Source organism: Eretmochelys imbricata, chromosome 1, assembly GCF_965152235.1.
Source record: "Eretmochelys imbricata isolate rEreImb1 chromosome 1, rEreImb1.hap1, whole genome shotgun sequence".
NCBI lineage: Eukaryota > Metazoa > Chordata > Testudines > Cheloniidae > Eretmochelys > Eretmochelys imbricata.
The window spans coordinates 45,738,701-45,760,383 of NC_135572.1; the positions used below are offsets into that span (position 1 = coordinate 45,738,701).

Sequence of the window (21,683 nt, forward strand, 5' to 3'; positions counted from 1 at the left end):
AGCTGTTTAACAAAGGATCAGAGATCTCTATAATGAAAGAATCAGCTATAAAAGGTCCTGGAGCTATTCTCTACATCCTTTAAGTAACTGACCTTAGTGCTGTGTCTTCTTTAATCCTTTACAGATCACCATGTTCTTGTAAATTGATGATTGCACAGCCTTTCCCTTATTTTGATCATAGAGAGAGTACTTTTAATTCCCTTAAAAAAGGAGCTGAATTAATATTCTGCCTCACTTTATAGCCTTTTACCTTGAATTACTATTCTAACAACTGTGCAACAGATGTTTTTCAATCTGGATTTTCCTGTCTTAGTCCTGCTAAGAATCAAATGAGATTAATTAAATTAGTGTCCTCATCAGTGAATGACTCTACACATTTACAGTGCCTATTTCACTTTTTCTGACTTATCCTATCTATCTACCTATCTAATATTCTGATCCCAACATAAATGATAAACACTAAAGACTACTTCTCTTTAGTTTTTGGATTAAATTTTTAAATCCTTAAGGTAACCGCAGAAATAATGATAATCAGCAGGGAGCATGAGACTGATTGAGAGAGGATCATGTTGTACATTTAGCTTATGGTGACCTTTGTGAGAGACATGAATTTTATTTTTACTGATGTTTTAAAGGCACAGGCAAAGTCTTGACCTTTCTGATCCATGGTGACCATTGTGAGCATCCTACTGTGAATTAATTAGAGAGTCTGGACCTGCTCCAAGATGCCTTTATTGGACTACCAGAAAAATTATAAAAGCACTCAGTATGCCCACTAGAAGGATGATATTATAAAAAACATTCCTTGGTGGCTGATGTGATGTCTCAGGAAGTCTAGACTTATTTGTTTTTAACTTTGCCTATTCATTAATGAAATGTTAGTGCAATAATTGATACAAGGATAAATAAGCTGATAGAAAATGTTGATACTAGTGTTATGTTTTCCATACAAACAGCCGTGTCTTTCAATCTAAATTACTTTTGTTTTAGAAGAGCAGACAAAGAACAAAACTAGAAAGAACGAAAGTAAAGTCTCCATTAGAAAAAGCAGTGTGTCTCTTCTGTGGTAGGTTGTTCCTGCTCCTTCATGCAGTCTCCTAGAAATTTAGAGGTCTAGTACACAGAAAACAAAATAAGAACAGTTACTTAACTCCAGACACCACAGTAAATTATTAAAAAAAGAACAAGGGATATTATCATTTTACTATACTTACAGCACCAGAGTGCTGGACACAATTCAGACACACAGGAAGACAAGTCCCTACCCCAAAGAAGAATTGACGGGCAAAGAGGAGTAAACAAGGAAATTAGGCAGAACTCTTTTATACAATGACTTTATGGAATAAAATACCAAGAGGAAGGCAATTGAAGGAGAAGGTATTAATAAAATAAAACAAAGCTAGATTTGGTTTTGGAGAAGGATTTAATTGAGAATTATAATTAAAAAAGTCAGACATTTGATTAACCTAACCAGAAAAGAGCAGACAAGTTACAGAAGATGACCTTTTTTTCATGGTCTTAAAATGTCTTAAAATAAATAAATAAATGCTATGTAATGACAGTTGTTTCTAAACAGCATGTTTTTTGTAATGTTTCCCATGAGGTATTGGTTGAAAGGAGAAACAAAAAAGACACATAAAAGCAGACAGTCTGTATTGAACTGTCTTGTTTCTTGAATCCCAGAAATCAGTTTGATGTATGGCAGAAAAACCATCTAGCTCAGATTCCAGTTAAAACTAAACAAGCAAATTAGTCTTTTATTTCCCCTTCAGTGCTTCCTTCTCTCTTGCTCTCTCTCTCTCTCTCAGAAATTTCCAATCTCCCTTTCTGTGAGTCCTCTAATATTTCTCTGTTTCTTTTTCTTGATACAGGTTTTTGCTCTGCCTTGGTACACATGTCAACTCATGCACTCCTTTACCAACTCTTGAGATTATTTTATTAGCTAAATGACAGATCTTCCTACAGCTGAAAATCTGCACCTACCTAGGACTTGTTTAAATCTTTCCTTTATTCAGTTCGTACATTTTTTCCATAACAGAAATGGAGAGAGGAGAAACAGCATTTTGTATACAATGTAGGCTCAAATTTTCAGCAAGTTTTAATTGCATGTGCAAGTTCTGCATTTGTGTTTGTTATATACACATAACTGTGGATATCTGAGCACAACACTTCTTACACAGTCCATTTTCCATGCACATACGTAGGATTTGCTTGTGCGATGAGGAATTTGAAAATGAGGAATATGTACTCATACATCTTGCACATACAATTACTGTAAATCAATGGTCCCCAAACTTTTCTGTCATGCCCCCACCTTGCCCATAGTGGAATCTGTCTGCACACCCACCTCTGGGAGCCACAGTGGGGAGCTGGTGCCAGGAGCAGAACCACAGCCGGGCTGGAGCTGAGAGCAGAGCCATGGCTGAAACTGGGAGTGGGGCCGTGGTCAAAGCTGGGAACCAGGGGCTGAAGTGGAGCTGGGGACAGAGCGAGGCTGAGTGGTGCTCCCTCCCCACCCCCAGTGGGGGCTGGCCCGGGTCCCACTGTGCCCTCCCCCCAACAATGTTCCTCTGTGGGGTGCACCCCACAGTTTGGGGACCACTGCCTTAAATGTTCACTTAATTCAGGGCTCAATCTTGCAAGGTGCCAAGCACTCTGATTCAACCTAGCAAAGCACATTCTTAACTTTAAGCATTCTAAAATCCATATTGAAATCAATAGGATTACTCTGGTGCTTGAAGTTTAGCATGTGCTTAAATGCTTTTGTATAAAACAATTAAAGCAGGGATTCTCAAACTTCATTGCACCACAGCCCCCTTCTAACAACAAAAATTACTACATGACCCCAGGCTAGGGGGCCAAAGCCAAAGCCTGAGCCCCATGGCCCCATGCTGGGGGTGAGAGGAGAGACAAAACTGATGCCCAAGGGCTTCAGCCCCAGCCAGGGGGCCTGTAACCTAAGCCCTGCCACCCAAGGCTGAAGCCCTCAGGCTTTGGCCCCAGGTGGTGGGGCTCAGGCTTCAGCTTTGGCCCTGGGCCCCATCAAATCTAAGCCAGCCCTGGCAACCCCACTAAAACGGGGTCGCGACCCACAGTTTGAGAACTGATGAATTAAAGAATATGTTTAAAACCAAAAATCCATGCAATGTGATATTCTCAAACTGTTACAAAAAGGGATTCCGGTTTTTAAGCTTAAATGTATGTGTATATTTATTGGTGAAAAATCCCATTTCCACCCTCTCCCCGTGTATGCTTAATCTATGAATTGTGGACATCATCTCACTCTTAGCTAATTTCACAGTGAGAAGTAATAAAAGAGTACTGGTGAGGGATATCTTTTTGGAAGAAGCAATAATAAGTTGCTAACATATGCTTTGATAGTTAAAAAGCTTTGCTTTATGTTTATTTGCTGAAAATTACCCCCAGTGTACTTTGACATATTAATTATACATTAAGTTTTGCATTTTCAAAAATTTACTTGTTTTTCAAACAAGCTTACTTTATTATTATTATTCTCAATAAGATGTTCCTCCCAGATCAGGAGCATTTAATATATTTTTATGCTATCATGAAGATGTGAATTATTTTCTGCTTATTTTTAAAAATTAAAATCTGGTGTTTGACTGTGGTCAAAAACTGATCCCTGGTGTTTCTAAAATATGAACCTTCACTATTAATTATGGCCTATATTCAATTCTGGGTTACTCGGCCAGTTTAGCCCTGTGGTCACAGCCTGCTCAGGTGGGGACTGCAGCAGGCTATTTGGGTATCTGAAGCCAATTGTGAAATTATAAAATATCAACTTTAACTATTTCACTGCTGATATCTTAGCAGAAATTTCCAGTGAATGTACCCATGTATTACTGGTGGATACTGGGTGAGGGTGGGGGTCTGGCAAATAGCGGTTTAGGGGTGTGACACTAGGGGTTCAAATCTCCCTAAAATGTAAAGTAACCTTCAGCTCTAGTCACGTGATGGAGGGAAAGAGTAAATGTACCCCCACTCAATGCCCAAAACCTCAAGTGCCTTCTGAATGCCAAATATCCAAACTGCCTCCCCAGTACCCAAATCCCATCTTTGCCTTCTCCCTGTCAAACACTCCAACACCCCTCTGACAATGCTACCATGTAGTTTTATGTTGCCAGTAGAAATTCATGTGGCCTGGTTTATGTTTGAGGGCAGCATAAAATTAAACAAATTTAATATAAAAATAAATAACACAAGGGTAGTGTACTGATCATACAAATAATTTTCATCTTTAGTTTAATAGAAACCTCTCCTCACGTAGGATTTATGTTATTATTAGTTTATATGGGCCCCAATCAGGATCAGACTCTGTTGTGCTAGGTCCTGTATAAACACATAGATAGACCTGATGCCAGTTCTGCAAATGTTACAATCTAATGGCATGCTTCTATAAATGCTTAGGCATATCACCAGCAAACTAGGAAAATGTGGTCTAGATGAAATCACTATAAGGTGAGTGCTCAGTGGGTTGAAAAACAGTACTCAAAGAGTAGTTACCAATGCTTTCCTGTCAGACTGGGAGAGCATATCTAGTGGAGTTCCTTAGGGGTCTCTTCTGTGTCTGGTACTATTCAATGTTTTCATTAATGATTTGGATAATGGAGTGGAGAATATGCTTATAAAATTTGTGGATGGCATGAAGCTAGGAGGGGTTGCATGCACTTTAAAGGACAGGATTAGAATTCAAAATTACCTTGAAAAATTGGGGTATTGGTCTGAAATCAACAATGTGAACTTCAGTAAAGACAAGTGAAAAGTACTCAGCTCTCGGAAGGAAAAATCAAATGCACAACTACACAATGGGGAATAACTGACTTGGCAGTAGTACTATTTAAAAGTGTCTGGGGGTTATAGTGGATCACAAATTGAATATGAGCCAGCAATGTGATACAGTTGCAAACAAGGATAATATTATTCTGGGATGTATTAACAAGAGTGTTGTATATCAGACACAAGAAGTAATTGTCCTGCTCTACCTGGTACTGGTGAGGCCTCCGCTGGAGTATTGTATCCAGTTGTGGGTATCACACTTTAAGAAATATGTGGACAAATTGTAGACACTCCAGAGGGGAGCAACAACAATGATGAAAGGTTTAGGTTTGTACAAACTGGGTATGTATAGTCTTGAAAAAGAAGACTGAGGAGAGACCTGATAACATATCTGTTATATGGGGACAGTGTTCAAGTGTCTCCATGCACACCGAAGATAGGACAAGAAGTAATTGGCTTAATTTGCAGCAAGGAAGTTTTAGGTTAGATATTAGGAAAAACAAGATTAAACAAAATAAGGCTCTTATTTTGAAACTTTCTAATGATAAGGATAGTTAAGTGCTGGAATAGGCTTCCAAGGGAAGTTGTGGAATCCACATCAATGGAGGTTTTTAAGAACAGTTTAGACAAACACCTGTCAGGGATGGTCTACATATCTTGCAACAGCAAGGAGAGTTGGACTAGAATAGTGGTTCTCAACCTATGGGCTGCTTGTGGCCCAATCAGCACACAGCTACAGCCCATGTGACATCCTCAGAGCCATATAAGTGGTATATATATTTTGTGGATGTGGTCCACATAACACAGAGAGAGCTGCATATGTGGCCCACAATGGTAAATAGGTTGAGAATCACTGGACTAGAAGATTACCTCTTGAGATCTCTTCCATTCCTACATTTCTCTGATCCTACATCTTTACTCACATGAGTTGTTCCACTGATGCCAATAATGAAACCTCATACTTGCTGATGCTAATCAAGTAGCTATAGTGCTACTCTGGTGAGTAAAATTATGCATGTGGGTACATGTTTGCAAGATAAGAGCCTTATTTTGTCTATTTTTTCCTTCCTTTGCTTGTATTTTTATTTTCAATGTTATTCTTATTTATGTATTTTTGTTACAGAAACCATTATGCATTCACTCATTGATGTACACCCACTATAACATGTTTTTTATAAAAGAAAAAAATCATTTAAGCCAGTGCCCTCATTGCATCTCCTTCACCATAGTCACCTCCTACCCTTTCTTTCAACTAAACCCTATTTTCTACACTACAGTAAAAGTCCAAAGAATGTAGGCCCCACTATGACATTTCATGATTATGAATTTCAATGTGTGGTTCCAAGCCCTTGAGGGGAATCTTGAGTTTTCCAGTTGGTCAAGCTCTCTCTCTCAGAACTCCCAGTATTGTTCTCAATCTTCTTTCTCATCCTTTAGGTGGCTCACATTCTTATATTAACACCATAGAAGGTGTTCCCAACTGGTGTGCACTTTCTGTGGCAGACTGGCTCTTCCCTGATCTTCTGGGGTTCTTATACTTCCCGTGACTAGACTGGTACTTTCTTGACCCACTGAGGATATTCCATTCTGTTCTACGTGCTCCATGGGGGAGGTTTTTAAAGGCATATTGCAAGTCAATAAGAGCTAGGCATATGCCATTTGTGCCTTTGAAAACCTCCTCCATGTTACTACAGAGATATTGACAAAGTGACTCATGTTGAGAAGTACAAGAGTGATCATTGGACTAAAGGGAGTGATTTACAAGGAAAGATTAAAAGAGCTGACTATGCAGCACTCTAAACACTAAGAAGGCAGATCATTTGGTGGCTGTGTTACATGAGGTATAACTAGGACTAATGGGATGAAACCAAGAAAGGAAAAATATAGGTTGAATATCTAGTCAGTGAGATTTATGAGACCATGGAACTGTTTTACCAAGGGAAGTACTGGGACCCCTGTCACATGGGACATTGGGAACTAGATTGAACAGAATACTGGAAAATGTACTACATAGAGTAATCTTGCATTAGCAACGGATGGACTAAATTATCTCTTTTTCCTCTCATTTTTATGAATCTTGGAGATCCCAACTGGTGCATATTTATTATAGACACAGTAATCCTTTCCTGATCCTTCTGGGTCTTACTTTGTTTTGATGACCAATTTTGGGGGAAAGGAGGTTGCTACAATGTCAATGAATCCCCTCCCACCAAATCTCTTACTAGACAAAAGTGGGTTCTTTCTCTCCAAGAAAGATTCAAACCATAGACAACTGAAACGAACACATTTTTTTATATGTGATATAAACCTCATTCTTCATAAGCCAACCAGTAATGGGTGGGTGTTAGGAAGAGACTTCTTTAAGTAAGTTATTCCACACTTGTCCTCTGTGGAATTTCTTGTACCTTCCTCTGTAGCATCTGGTACTATCTGCTATCCAAGATGGCTACTGCACTAATTGGACCATAGGTGTTTCATGGTTTGGTGATTCCTATATTCCACAGGGTTTATTTTTGTTCTTGAATATCTCCTGATTGACCATGAGCTTGGATGGGTGGTTTTTCATGTTTATTTTTAAAAAGGGAGTCTGCTCAACAGCTAGGTTCTTAATGGTTTTATAGCACTATGTTTGTTCCCGCTACAGACCACTGGTTCCCACCTCTTATGATATCCTAACACAGAACACTGATGGACCCTGGAGCTAGCCTAGAGAAATAATGTAAGTGCTTTAAATTGTAAATACTTTGTATGAGATTAACCTCATGGGCCTTACTCATTACTTGTATAATTACAGATCTTGTGCAGTTGATGAAAGCATGTGGATTGAAAAATTGTTGGTCTTACCTTTTGTTCTTGCTTTTCTGCATTTTTTCACAAGATCAGTTACAAATGAGATTAAATAATGCCACTTCACATTTATATCTTTCTACTAAGGGCCTAGTTGAATCTCATCTTAATATAATTTACTAGTTTCTCCATATTCCAGTAATTTGAGTGCACAAATGTGGAGAAGTAGTGAAGAAAAAATTGCAAATAAAATTACAGAATAGTCAGTGACCTCATAAAAATTTGCCTTTGGCTTTCTTTAATATGGATATACTTATAAAAGCTAAGGAAAACCAGCCCTGAAAACTAAATTCCTCTAATGCATATGTAGTAATCCACAATGTGGTAATGCATCTTATATTGTGCATTGCAAGTATCTTCTAGTTGTACTAAATCAATTTCCTCAGTGAAGACATGGAGGCCTTTTAGTAGGGTGTGGCTGGAGGAAAAAGCAATTTATTTCAAATGCTGATTCAACACTAAACACTTCTGAGACATAACGATGTTCTATTAATAATAAGAGGCACTGTAATGATTTTCAGGGGATTGTATCATTTGTGGTAAGATTGGTTATTTTAACATTACTCAGCAATGTTATACTTTCATGATACTGAATATTGTTGTCTATAAAAACTGTTTTTATAAGCTACAGCAGAGAACAGACTTCAGAAGTGTTATTTAATGTTATATTTTTGTGTGAAATATACAATTTAAGAAAGTGAGGGCCTCATAATGCTGAGCTGAGTCAGTTGCATTGCAAACAGCTTATCATGCACACTTCCACAAATAGCTCTGTTAATATATCTCAGTCTTGATGTCTAATATTCCTGCATTATCACTTCCAATTGCAGCACCCATTGAGGCCACTGGGAGTTTTACTTTTGGAGGGTCAAGCCCTGGTCCTGGACATCTCTTAATAGCCCAGACCTTCAGATATTCGTTCCAGAGGGTTTTCCTGAAACTAGGACTGAAGGATTTCACCCCAAAATAACAATACCTATAACTAGAACTGGTTGAATGAGTCATTGCAAATAATTTATCCTGCAATTTTTATCCCTTAATACAAAGTTTTATCCCTTACTTAACACAAAGTAAGTTATAAATGTAGGACAGACTAAATACAAGTGGCTTGGCAGTTTGCATTATTAGCAAATTCTAAGACCAGGTCAAAATAGCAATGTGAAAACTGCTTCTGATTTCCACTTCTACAAACATTTAGAAATTATTGTAAAAAACAAGTTGGTGCAACAATGTCACTAAAGTATGAAAAGAAGAATGTGAGCTGAGAAGAAATCCAGGAGACTGGAAACTGGATGGAATAAATATGCATTAATTTCTTGCTTCATGCAGAATATTTACAGTTTCTATTGCTGTAGCAGAGAAAAATTACTGGTAGTAATAGATCCATTTAAAATTAATGTTTCTTAAACCCTAGAATCTCAATGCCACTATAAAATATTACTGAACCAGTGCTAATGTACTAGTGTTTTAACAATGCTGAGTAATTTTCCAGCTGTCTTGTGATACTGTCTCTGAATAATTTTCTCTTTTGCTGTATGTGTTAGGGGAAGCAATCACCTTTTTAACAAAACGATTTCTTCTCAAAACCTTCTGACCATCCTCTCTAACGATTTTTGCCCCATTGGACCCTGATATTGAGGAAGAGGCCATCTCTTTCCCCCACGTAAGTGATGTTGCCTAATGACACTTAGCCTTCTGTCTGTTTTGCATCAGTGATTTTAAAGCTGCCATCATCTGTACTGAAAAATGTAAAAAGCCATACTGCTTATTGGTTTTTATCCTATAACCTTGGAGAGTTAGATCAATGGTTCCCAACTGCTGGTTCCTAATACTATTGGTACTTCCAGCTTTTCTGACCCTAGGTTCAACTTCTATATCTTAGGGCCTGATTCTGCTGTCTTTACACTGAGTAGAATCTTAATATCCAAGCCATTCTTCCAAAATTAATGGAAACACTTGCATAAGATATTATTTAATAATAAATGTGGAAGAATCAAGGCCATTGTGGTTTACATAGGGCCCAGCTCCTCTGCTACCTGCTTCTCATGTAGTTGTGTGTGCTTTATCCTGTACTGGAGAATGATGTGCTCCAAACCCCAGTTTTGTACTCTGTTCCCACTATGGAGAGAAGTATGTATATCTGAAATGTGAGCTGGTAGACTCTAGATCAGAGTTTCTCAAACTGTGGTCCACGAGCTCCATTCAGGTGGCTGCAGATAGTTCCCACTAAGGTGCACGCCTGGGCGGCTGCACATGAAAGAATGAAGGGCCACCCACCTAATTAGTGGAGCCATGCAGGTGTAGCTCCACTAATTAGGTGTCTGGACCCTGGAGAAGATGCACATGTAAAGTGAGGTGGTGGCCTTGGGGGGAATAGGGGGTAGGTGGGAGAGGGCAATGGGGTGAGGTGGGGGAAATAGGTGGGAGGGAGAATGGGGTGAGAAGAGGGGGTGGGGGAATTTGGGATGTGCAGGGCTGCGGCGGCCAGAGAAAGAGGCGACTTTCCCCAGCTCCAGAGTTGCAGCTGCCAGTGAGAGACCCCCCCTCCTTCCCAGCCCCAGCTCAGGGGCTGCAGCGGCTGGGGAAAAAGGGCACATCTATTGCATTAGAAAGGTAAGACTACAGATATTAAAATATGAGTTGTGTGCTTTTATTTGTAGAACAAAAAAATGTTAATTATTTTTTTAATATAGCTCTTTTATCCAAAGCACTTTACAATAGTTAGCTAACAGTACAAACAACATTTGGAAAGATCATTCAGTGGTCCACCGAGACCCTCAGCAATTTTCAAGTGGTCCATGAAAAGAGTTTGAGAACCACTGCTCTAGATAGTACAGCTGAGGTTTCAGCTGAGTAAACTTGCAGTTGCGTGAAAAGGTTGAGTACCCTTTGATTTAAGAAAAGGAGTACTTGTGGCACCTTAGAGACTAACCAATTTATTTGAGCATGAGCTTTCGTGAGCTACAGCTCACTTCATTAGATGCATACTGTGGAAACTGCAGAAGACATTATATATACACAGAGACCATGAAACAATACCTCCTCCTACCCCACTCTCCTGCTGGTAACAGCTTATCTAAAGTGATCATCAAGTTGGGCCATTTCCAGCACAAATCCAGGTTTTCTCACCCTCCGCCCCCCCCACAAACTCACTCTCCTGCTGGTAATAGCCCATCCAAAGTGACCACTCTCTTTAAAATGTGTATGATAATCAAGGTGGGCCATTTCCACCACAAATCCAGGTTTTCTCACCCCCCTATCCCCCTCCAAAAACCACACACACAAACTCACTCTCCTGCTGGTAATGGCTCATCCAAAGCGCCCACTCTCCCTACAATGTGCATGATAATCAAGGTGGGCCATTTCCAGCACAAATACAGGTTTTCTCACCCCCCCACCCCATACACACACAAACTCACTCTCCTGCTGGTAATAGCTCATCCAAAGTGACCACTCTCCCTAGAATGTGCATGATAATCAAGGTGGGCCATTTCCAGCACAAATCCAGGTTTTCTCACCCCCCCCCACAAACTCACTCTCCTGCCGGCAATAGCTCATCCAAACTGACCACTCTCCTTACAACGTGCATGATAATCAAGGTGGGCCATTTCCAGCATAAATCCAAGTTTAACCAGAACGTCGGGGGGTTAGAAAAAAACAAGGGGAAATAGGCTACCTTGCATAATGACTTAGCCACTCCCAGTCTCTATTTAAGCCTAAATTGTGTGAGGGGGCAGAGGGTGAGAAAACCTGGATTTGTGCTGGAAATGGCCCAACTTGATGATCACTTTAGATAAGCTACTACCAGCAGGAGAGTGGGGTGGGAGGAGGTATTGTTTCATGGTCTCTGTGTGTATATATAATGTCTTCTGCAGTTTCCACAGTATGCATCCGATGAAGTGAGCTGTAGCTCATGCTCAAATAAATTGGTTAGTCTCTAAGGTGCCACAAGTACTCCTTTTCTTTTTGCAAAGACAGACTAACACGGCTGTTACTCTGAAACCTTTGATTTAAGATGTCTTTCATTAATCCTCTATTTTCAGCGGTGATTATTTAATAAAGTGCCCTGAGCCATTAAAGTTCATTTGGCAGTTGTTTTTCCCCCTCTCCAAAATCTTACTCACATGATAGAGTCTGACTTAATGTTTTATAAAGGGCTTTGCACTGGGAAACAAAAGACCCAGTTACAGGACTAACTACAAAGGACAAAACCCCAGCAAAGAAGGAAATATTGTTCATACTGTGTCAGCAGCTGCAGCTCTCACAATGCATCCTGCTGGCCGGGCCAGGGCCACAAGGTCCTATGGGCTCCCTGCAACTGTGCAACAAGGAGCCCTCCCAGTCTCATTGGCCCCGGAATTGAGGTGGGGGAGTATCTGCATGTGGAACCCTGGTAACTGGGAGGTTTTAGTAACTGGGATGGGATGAGAGATTCCAGGACTGGGTCTAGGGTGACCAGATGTCCCGATTTTATAGGGACCGTCCAGATATTTGGGGCTTTTTCTTATATAGGCTCCTATTACCCTCGTCCCGATTTTTCACACTATCTGGTCACCCTAACTGGGTCTGTGGGGGAAACCCTGGAAATGGAGAGGAGGAGGCTGTGGGGGGCCCTGGTAAAGGGAGGGATTGGAGATCTGTAGAAGGGATTGTGGCGGAGATACTGACGGGGCCTGTGGCAACTCCAAGTGACTGTGGTGGTGGTATTTAAATAGGGGTTTCAGCAGAAAGGGCCCCTGGTAACTGTGCTTATGGAGGGGAGGGCAGGTGTCCCTGGTAGAGGTGTGTTGTGTGTTTGTGGAAGAGGTAGGGGCCCTGGTAACTGGGGGGTCCCTTGAAACTCTGCGTGTGGGGGAAAGTGGGGGTAGCTCTTGTAGCTGTGTGTGTGGCGGGGGGAACTGGTAACTGTGGAAGCAGCCCCAGTAACGGGGAGTGTGGGGTGTGTGTGAGAAGGGCTGATAACTCTGTGTGTGTGTGTGGGGGGGGTATGGTCCTGGCAACCTGGGGCTGGGGACTGGTAACTTTATGTGTGTGGGGGGAGCAGCTCTGGCGACTGGGGGGCTGGTAACTGTGCGGGGGGGGGTGCTGTGTTTGTGGTGGTGAGAGGTCCTGGTAACTGTGCCGGGGGGGATGGGGGGGTGGGGAGAAGAACGGATTGCGCTGGGATCCCGCAGGGGGGCGCCCGCTTCTGTGCACCAGGAGTTCTCCTCCCCGTTCCCGCAGGGTCCACTCCCTAGGCAGGTCACTCAGGGCTCCCCGCTGGAGCCATTTGAGTGACAGGCAGCCTCTCTCTCCCCCCAACCGCAGTCTCCGGCTTCCCCATTGGTCACGGCGCACGCCAATCATTTTGTGTACGTGCGAATCCTGAGTCCCATTGGTGGACCTTGCCCCGCCCCCTCGGCTTGGGGGTGAGTGGGCGTGTCTTGGGGCGGGCCGCCAGTGGTGGGGGTCTCGGACACGGGGCAAGACAAGAGAAGTCCTTCGCACGGCGGTTGCCTACGGAGGCGGGTGGGGGCCCGGCGCGAGGTGAGTGCGGGTGGCGCGCGCCGCGGCCGGGGGTACGGCGACCCAGAACGCGCATCCTTCGCGGCGGGTACTGGGGGTTTGTCCTGAGCGGCCCCCCCTCCCTTCCCCTCTCCAGTGAGCGACCAGCTGCCGCCGAGGGAGACTCCGCAAGGGGTGGTGGGTTCGCTCCGGCCCCGCCCCGCCAGCCCGGGGAGATAATCCCCCTCATCCCCCTGCCGGCTCCCGGCCTCCTGCCGGACCCGCGCCCCTCCCTCCCTCCCGAAGCGGGTGGGGCTGTGAGGGGCGCCCCCCTTCTCCCCCTCCCCCGATGCTGCTGGTGCCCGGCCCGCTGAGGGGCGAGGGCTGTGGGGGGAGCGGAGCTGGATCCCAGGCTCCGGCTGGGGGAAAGGGGGACCCCGGCCCCACGCTTCGCCTTCGCCTGGGAGACCCGAGCCGGCGCCCCCCCCCCCCCCGCAAGGACTGGAGGGGTGGGTGTGTGTGTGTGTGTGTGGTGGGGGTGGAGAATAGTGTCAACCCCTATCCCGGCCACTCTCGCGCGCTGAACGCCTCCCCAGCCGCTAGCCCGCTGCCGTGCCGGGTGCCCCTCGCTGCGGCCGGGGCTCGTGAATCTGCGCCCCCGGAGGTGCTGCCCATTGCCCGCTGGCTCCCTTCACGCTCGTTATTTGTGAGTTTTAAAAACAGGTTTTATTTCCTAAAATGCGCATTTGAGATGTCCGCAAACTGCCCCTCCGGATTTCTCAAAAGCGACCTGTGGGTTTATCGGAGCAGCTGGTTTTTAGAAATCTGTTTGTTTCTTTTTTGTGTGGGAGGAAGTGTGGTTTAGTGGTGAGAGTACAAAAGGCTTGTTTGGCTTCTGATTTCGCTCTCTGCCACCAGCTTATTATATGTCTTTGGCTTATTTACTTAGGTCCCTTTGAAGTTAGTGGTAACACTTAACAGGAATCTAATTTGTCCCTTAAAGACACACTGATGTCTTGAATTCTAGACAGTTTAAAACCAGTTTGAATATTCCTTCTGTCAGCTTTTGTGGTTTTGCAGTTGCATTTCCCTTTTAAAAAATACTTTTCTCTTTGTGCCTTGCTGTGTGAAAGATCTATTCAAAAATTTGGGAGACAAATTGACCATGCAGGAGAGCTGTGAGCTCAATATACCCAGCGTATCAAATGCACAAAATAAACTGAAAAAATAGAGGAATACTTTTTCCTCTCATTTTTCACATACAGTAGTGGTAGTAGGTGTTACTTGTAACAAAAGTAGTTTAAAAACTTTCATAGAAGTTGTGATTTTTTTAAAAAAAGTTGAATATTAATTTCTAAAAATAGCAGGGTGGATGTGGGGCTGGTTCCAACTGAGACTTGGGGCTGGTCTATTCTGCAGTGTAAGTCAATGTAATTTACGTCACTCACTTTACGTCACTTACGTCCTGCCCCCCAAGTGATGCAAGTTACATCGACTGAAGCGCTGTTCACACCATCGCTATGCTGGTGGGAGATGCTCTCCCGCCGACATAGCTTCTGCCTCTGCGGAGATGGAGTAATTATGCTGACGGGAGAGCGCTGTCCTGTTGGTATAGCCAGTCTTCACCAGATGTGCTGCAGCTAAGCAGTTGCATCCGTGCAGCTGGGTCAATGTAGTGCTGTAGTGTAGACTTGCCCTTAGATTAGATACCTGAGTATCCAGACTCCTGGAGTCGGGTGGGCTTGAGAGCCCAAGCTACCACTGGAGCGGGAACATCCACGCTGCTATTTTTAGCATGGTATCTCAAGCCCCATTAGTGCCAGTTTGTCTACTGCTCTGAGCAGCTTGATCCCACTGTAGTATAGACCGTGCATCACTTTCTCCATCTGTGAAATGGGGCTAATGCTTAACTACAACAATGTTGGACATAGCATAAGATTCCTGGGTAGAAGTGCTGTGTAAGTATTCCAGTTCTGCACTGAAAAATTATTAGTTGATTTAATAAAATAGCCTTTTGATTACATTTTTCTTGTTCATGTATGTTGCATAAGGTTAGCTTCCAAATATTATTGCATTGTGATTCCTCTGATTTTTTTTTTTTAAACAATTTCGTGATCCTGCAAGCTGTGAAGCACATGCATAAGATACTATGGATAACAACTGCTGTCAACAGCCCTGCTTCTCCGGCACAATAGGATTGTCTACCCCAAGGAAAGACTTTTCTGTGCAGGACATGTGGCTTTCCTCGAGGGTGGTTCCAGAACTGTAGAATGAAATCATTCAGCATCTGAGACCAACCGCAAACTTCACCACCTTCTGCTCCAAGTGCAAAGCACTCTTGCTCAACCTTGCCTTTATTAATATAAACACATGATACATGTAAGCATAGTGTTTAATATATTAAATAATACATAATCCTCACACAATTTTCCATTGCGGGGAGAAAGAAGGAAGAACTACATGCGACAGGTGCTAGTCATGTTGCTTAATACACTTCTGGATGACACTCATGCTGTGTTTAGGAGGGCAGTATAAGTACCTCAGTAGAATAGACTCTTCTGAGGAGACTTTAAAAGGAACTAATGGTAGTTAGGCACCTAATTCCCATTGACAGTCAGTGAGAGTTGGTACCTAACTGTTGCCTGTGTCTTTGAAAATCTTCCCTTTTAAGTTTAGGGCTTCTGCTCTGAGAGCCTGATCTTGCTCTAATTTAACTTAATGGGTGTAGGATAGTGAGTGCCCTGATTCCCTGAGCTTATTGGTAGGGATTTAAAAAAAAGTTGTGTAGTGCATACAGTCAGATCTTTGTGTTGGTTCTGAATCCTCCTACAGTATGCTTTCCCAAATCTCCCTCTCCTGCTTGTGGGAAGGGGTGGGCAAGAAATGTTTTTGTAGTTCTGGCTAGTATTCTGCTCTTGCAGTAGTGTCTCTGTGTGGTGTCTACGTACTACCATGCTGTATGCTAAAACAGGTTGCCTAGTACTTCATTTTTGTTTGTTTTTTTAACAGGCTACATTAATCCGTATTTCACAATATAGTGCCTTCAAGTTTTTGAAAATGGTAGCACCACTGGTATGGACAGAGTGAACATAGTTCACTATCTTGTGCAGCCAATTCACAGCTATTGTAAGTGGTGAGTTACACCACTTATGCTAGTAATATATTATATTTTGTGTGTTCAGCATGCTTTGCTACAATGACATTGAGCTCTGTTGATCTTCTCAATGCCAGCAGGACATCCTTCACGAGAAGTAGGAAATCTGGGGCTCATTGTTTTAATTGATATATCTGACATCTAGTGGTAGTCTTAAGTTTAGGGATCTGGATACATTCTCTCTGTTTAGAGAGATCAGTATATGAATGTGCGTTTTCCAGACAATTGCTTTTGTTTATCTTTATATGTATTGTGGTGGTGCTTGGAGGGCCCCATTGTGTGAGGAACTGGACAAGCACAGAGCAAGAGGCAGTCCCTGCCCCCAAAGAATTTACCATCTAAATTGGTTAGGGGAACAAAAAGTGGTAGAAGTGGAATATTGTTACCCCCATTTTACAGACAGGGAACTGAGGCATAGAGAGTGCACCCATAATCACACAGGAAGCCTGTGTCAGTGCTAGGAATTGAACCCAGATATAGTATCAAAAAAGATGAGGGTTGGAAGAGAGGTCATCTAATCCAACCTCCTGCTCAAAGCAGGACCGTGAGTCTTAGGGCTTATCTACACAGAGTGGCAATGGAAGTGCATTTGAGAAATCACATCGTGTTGCATATTAACTGGTCTAGTAGACCCTGCTCATGTACACTAAAAGTTCCCCACTTCCTTTTAACATAGTATGTCAAAGCATGCTGGGAAACATTTAGGGTACATCAGCAGGGTCTTGGATCAGTTAATGTACAACATGTTAGTGGGCTTTAGAAATCACTCTCTGTCTACACAGTGGGGTAATACACACTACAAAACAGTTCAGTGTCGTAGCCATTCTTTCACTTCTTATCCCTAGAAAACTGAGTTGATTCTTGGGAGCAGTAATGAAAATATTGTCTGAAACTGCATCTCATCCACTTGCTTATCTGTTTTTTAATTTGTGCACAGATTTTTTTTTTTTCACATCTTCATTAGAAACTGCCAAATTTATAATTTGGAAACTAACCCATAGTGTGATTAGTGACACTGGTAGCACAGTAGTCTATTTTTAACAGAAAAATGGATTTGATTTCTCAGAGCACAAGAAACTGTTTTTTGTTGTTGCTAGTGTCAACTGTCTCCTTCATTCTCCCCAAACAAACCAACCCTCAAAACCAAAAACAAACAAAAAGACCCAGAAAACATCAGTGAAAGAGACTAAAGATGAGAAATTTCAGCCAAAGGCAGTAAGTTAAGGATCAAAATGGAAGTCTGGAATGGTTCTTTTAATTTATTTGCTGTTATAACAGCTGTGATATGTGACATTCTTGCAGAGGAAACGGAATAATTTTGCAAATTTGATTTCTTCAAACTATTGATTAAAGTTATATTAAAGTACTAACTATTTTTAAATAGATGAATGTTAACTGAATGTGTTCTCCTTTGAAATGCTACCAAACAATAAATCCCAGTGCTTGTCAGTAAACCCTTAAACTAACACCATATTTAATTTTACCCATTTCACAAATCAGACTGGCTTTAACCTAAACTTAATGTTACTTAAATTTAGGTATAACTAAATACAAAATACTGGTAAGGGTCTAGATTCATCTTTTTCAAAAATCTTTAATTTCCACTTCGTGGAAGTGTTTAGCTTTCTCAATACTATGGGGACTCTCCTCTGCTTATATATATATCAGCTCCCACTCGTAAAAGATGTGTGTAGTATCAGAATAAGGGTCTTGGAATAATTTGAATGTTAATATGAGATTAAGAATAGCTGTGTTAATTCCAGCAACACTTATAGGCCACACATATTGAAAACACTTTTCTTTCTGCATATTTATGATGATCTTTATTGGACTTATATGACTAGGCATAACTTGGAAAAGTAATAATCTTTGATGTTTTAAATTATATATTTTAAGGTGGCAAGATATGAAGGATTGCTTACTAAGTAACTATTTTAGGTCACATTCATTTAAGTTTTAGCACAATGACATGTGAACTATTAAGCCTAAAATACAAGGTATGTAATTTACATATTGCCAAAGTAATTGTTTTAAAAATTTAGTGGCTTTTTTGTGAGTACTGATAGTCAGTCATATGTAGGAGAACAACTTTCTTTACAAACTTGTGGAGTTTTTTATGTTTGCTAGGATCTTAGTTGTATGTAGAACTACCTGAAAGAACTTAAACAGAGTGCTGATGCTTCAAAATGGGCTTTGTGTGAAATTGGCTAAGCATTAGCTTCACATTTTGTCTTGAAGTTGGGCAGCATACAAGTAGTTTCTTTATAGTTTGTAGATTAATACTGATTCTGCAGATATTTAGAGTTTTTTTTTAACTTTTAAGATTTTGTTAAATATGATGTGAAGTCTGAAACAAATGCTGGTAATTGGGAGAGAGTGTATGTACAGATGCAGAAAGTATCATTGATATCTGTTCTGAGTTCATACTCTGCAGACATCATTGTTGATTTTTTAAAAAAAGTAATTTATGCTGTGCCAACTCTCATAACTTCTATTAATACATCATGAACAGAGTTTTAGAATGACTTATGTGCATTTCTCCACCGTGCAAGTATGCAACAAAATTCCTAAAGGTTGCCCAAAGAATAACGTTTGCACTTAATATAGTTGTTTTCTCTATGTATCCATATAAAATGAACTTCCATCTAACTGGATAGTAGCTGAAAGTTTTCCTTCATGACATTACCTTCTTCAGATCCTCACTGTAGGAGTCTTGTGTCTAATGTGAACTGTAGAATCATTTAGAATAGAAAAACCGTTGGTGGACATTCATGCATAATATCCCTTAGGTTGACTCTACATTGTGCTTTTTCATAACCTCCCACGATTGTAATAGGTCACTGTCATCTAGACCTGTTCATAACAGTAAAAATGCCAGTAACTGATCTACAGTAGTTCTTCCACCATTGCTAACCCTGATGGAGCTATAGCAACAGTGGGAGACTAGGAAAAGAACTCAGGGTAAATAAGGTTTCTGATCCAGTGTTCTGGAATGGGGAGGGTATGAAAAACCCGACCTCTGACTGTCCCTCAGTTACTCTCTGTTTGCCAACTTTGGAGGTTATGGTATACAGTTTTTTCCTACATTAACCTTAATAACTGTTAGTGTCCTTTTCCCCCTGTCAAGGTTCCTTCCCCACTCGAACTCTAGGGTACAGATGTGGGGACCTGCATGAAAGACCCCCTAAGCTTATTCTTACTAGCTTAGGTTAAAAACTCCCCCAAGGTACAAACTTTGCCTTGTCCTTGAACAGTATGCTGCCACCACCAAGCGTTATAAACAAAGAACAGGGAAAGAGACCACTTGCGACGTTTTCCCCCCAAAATATCCCCCCCCAAGCCCTACTCCCCTTTTCCTGGGGGAAGGCTTGATGATAATCCTCACCAATTGGTACAGGTGAATACCGATCCAAACCCTTGGATTTTAAGAACAATGAAAAAGCAATCAGGTTCTTAACAGAAGAATTTTAATTAAAGAAAAGGTAAAAGAATCACCTCTGTAAAATCAGGTTGGTAAATACCTTACAGGGTAATCAGATTCAAAACATCAAGAATCCCTCTAGGCAAAACCTTAAGTTACAAAAAAACACAAAAACAGGAATATACATTCCCTCCAGCACAGCTTATTTTACCAGCCATTAAACAAAAGAAAATCTAACGCATTTTCTAGCTAGATTACTTACTAAGTTTTTCAGGAGTTGTAAGGCTGCATTCCTGATCTGTTCCTGGCAAAAGCATCACACAGACAGACAGAACCCTTTGTTCCCCCCCTCCAGATTTGAAAGTCTCTTGTCCTCTCATTGGTTATTTTGGGTCAGGTGTCAGCGAGGTTACCTTAGCTTCTTAACCCTTTACAGGTGAAAGGGTTTTGCCTCTGGCCAGGAGGGATTTTATAGTTCTGTATACAGAAAGGTGGTTACCCTTTCCTTTATATTTATGACACCCCCCCTCTATTGGTCTTGGCTATAACTTCTGTAATGGTGAGTTCTGAGAACAGAATTTGAGGTTCCTCCTTCTTTATATCTGGCCCCACTAAAGTGCCTATTGCCAAACAGGTGTTTTGCCCGTTGCAAAACATATCTTAAATTTCTGGCTGAAGGGGGTTCTTTAAAAAGGTGCATGCCTTTGTGGCATTTACACCAAAGTGTCAGTGAGAAATGAGCCACAGGCTAATGGCGTTATTCATGAAGGGGGCCATGGCAGGGACTCAGAGACCAGATCAGAGTTCTCTTTTCAGGGTGTCCTCAATCTAAAGTGGTCATTCTTTAATCCTTTGGGAACAGAGACAAGATTTGACCTCTTTTGAGTAGAGCAGCAGAGTTTTCTGGAGGATCTGAATACTGCTTGGATCTACCTGGGGTGGTTGTGCCTAAGAAGAAATAGAAGAATGGGCATTTGGATGGACAGGACATTTTTCTTGGTTCTCCCTCCCCACCCCCCATCACTGCTGTCTCGTCAGGATACAAGTCATTTTGCTAGTGCAGACTGGCTTTTATAGCTTGTCTACATCAGTCCAGGTTCCTTGCACACATTTCAAGAGACCTTCTCTCAGTTTTTTAGAACACACATTTTCTTAGATTATTGCTCCTGGGGGAATTCTGTGCCACTGTGTGTGTGCATAATTAATGAGCCCTGCATATTTTTAGTTTTTATGCAGAAAAAAGCTTCTGCCAAAATGTTGCTGCCGTTCTGCCTTTTGCCCACCAGAGGGCACTGTGGCAATTGAACAAAGCAGCAGCTCCCTCCCCCCCCCCCCCCAGCAAGGGAAGAGAAAGAGCCTGCCTTCTTCACAGCAAGCCAGGTCAGGAGATGGGCTATGGGGAGACCAATAGCTTAGGGTGCTGGGTGGTCAGACAGGCTCATAAGAGCTAGTGGAGGGGGACAGGGTGGGGCAGGGGCTGAATGAGAGTGGAGGCACAGGGCCACGGGGGGAGGGAGTGCAAGGCCACATGGTGATGGGGGAGGGGATGCAGAGCTGCATAGGGATGGGGGTGGCTGCGTGGGGGCATAGAGACACATGGGCACAGGGGCAGGGGGTACAGGGACCGGGGAGTGGCTGGGTGGGGTCAAAGAGCCACATCGGGATGGGGGAGGGGGTACACAGGCACATGGGGATGGAGGAGGGGGTGCAGGGCCATATGAGGTGGGGGGAGTGGAGGGACACGCGGACAGGGGGGTGCAAGGACACATGAGGGTGAAGGAACACATAGGGGCGGGCAGATGTGCCTGACTAAATGGGAGAGGCCAGGGGTCAGCCAGGGTCTGCATGGGAGGAACTCCCTAACAATCGCTTCTCTTCCCCCCCCCGCCCCAAAACCAAAAAACAAAACCAGCAACCCAACCTGTTCCTTACTTTTCCCACCCATACCCAACAACCTTCCAAGTTCACACCCAGGCTCCT

General features: G+C 42.4%; 1 protein-coding gene across 1 annotated transcript in view; it reads left to right on the forward strand.

Moving 5' to 3' along the window:
• Positions 1-13,122: 13,122 nt before the first annotated feature.
• The window catches only part of WASF3 (WASP family member 3), a 137,386-nt gene continuing 128,825 nt past the window's right edge, over positions 13,123-21,683 (forward strand). The window contains exon 1 of the mRNA XM_077806207.1: positions 13,123-13,170. The gene's annotated coding sequence lies outside the window, so the exon portion shown is untranslated. The remainder of the gene's footprint in view (positions 13,171-21,683) is intronic.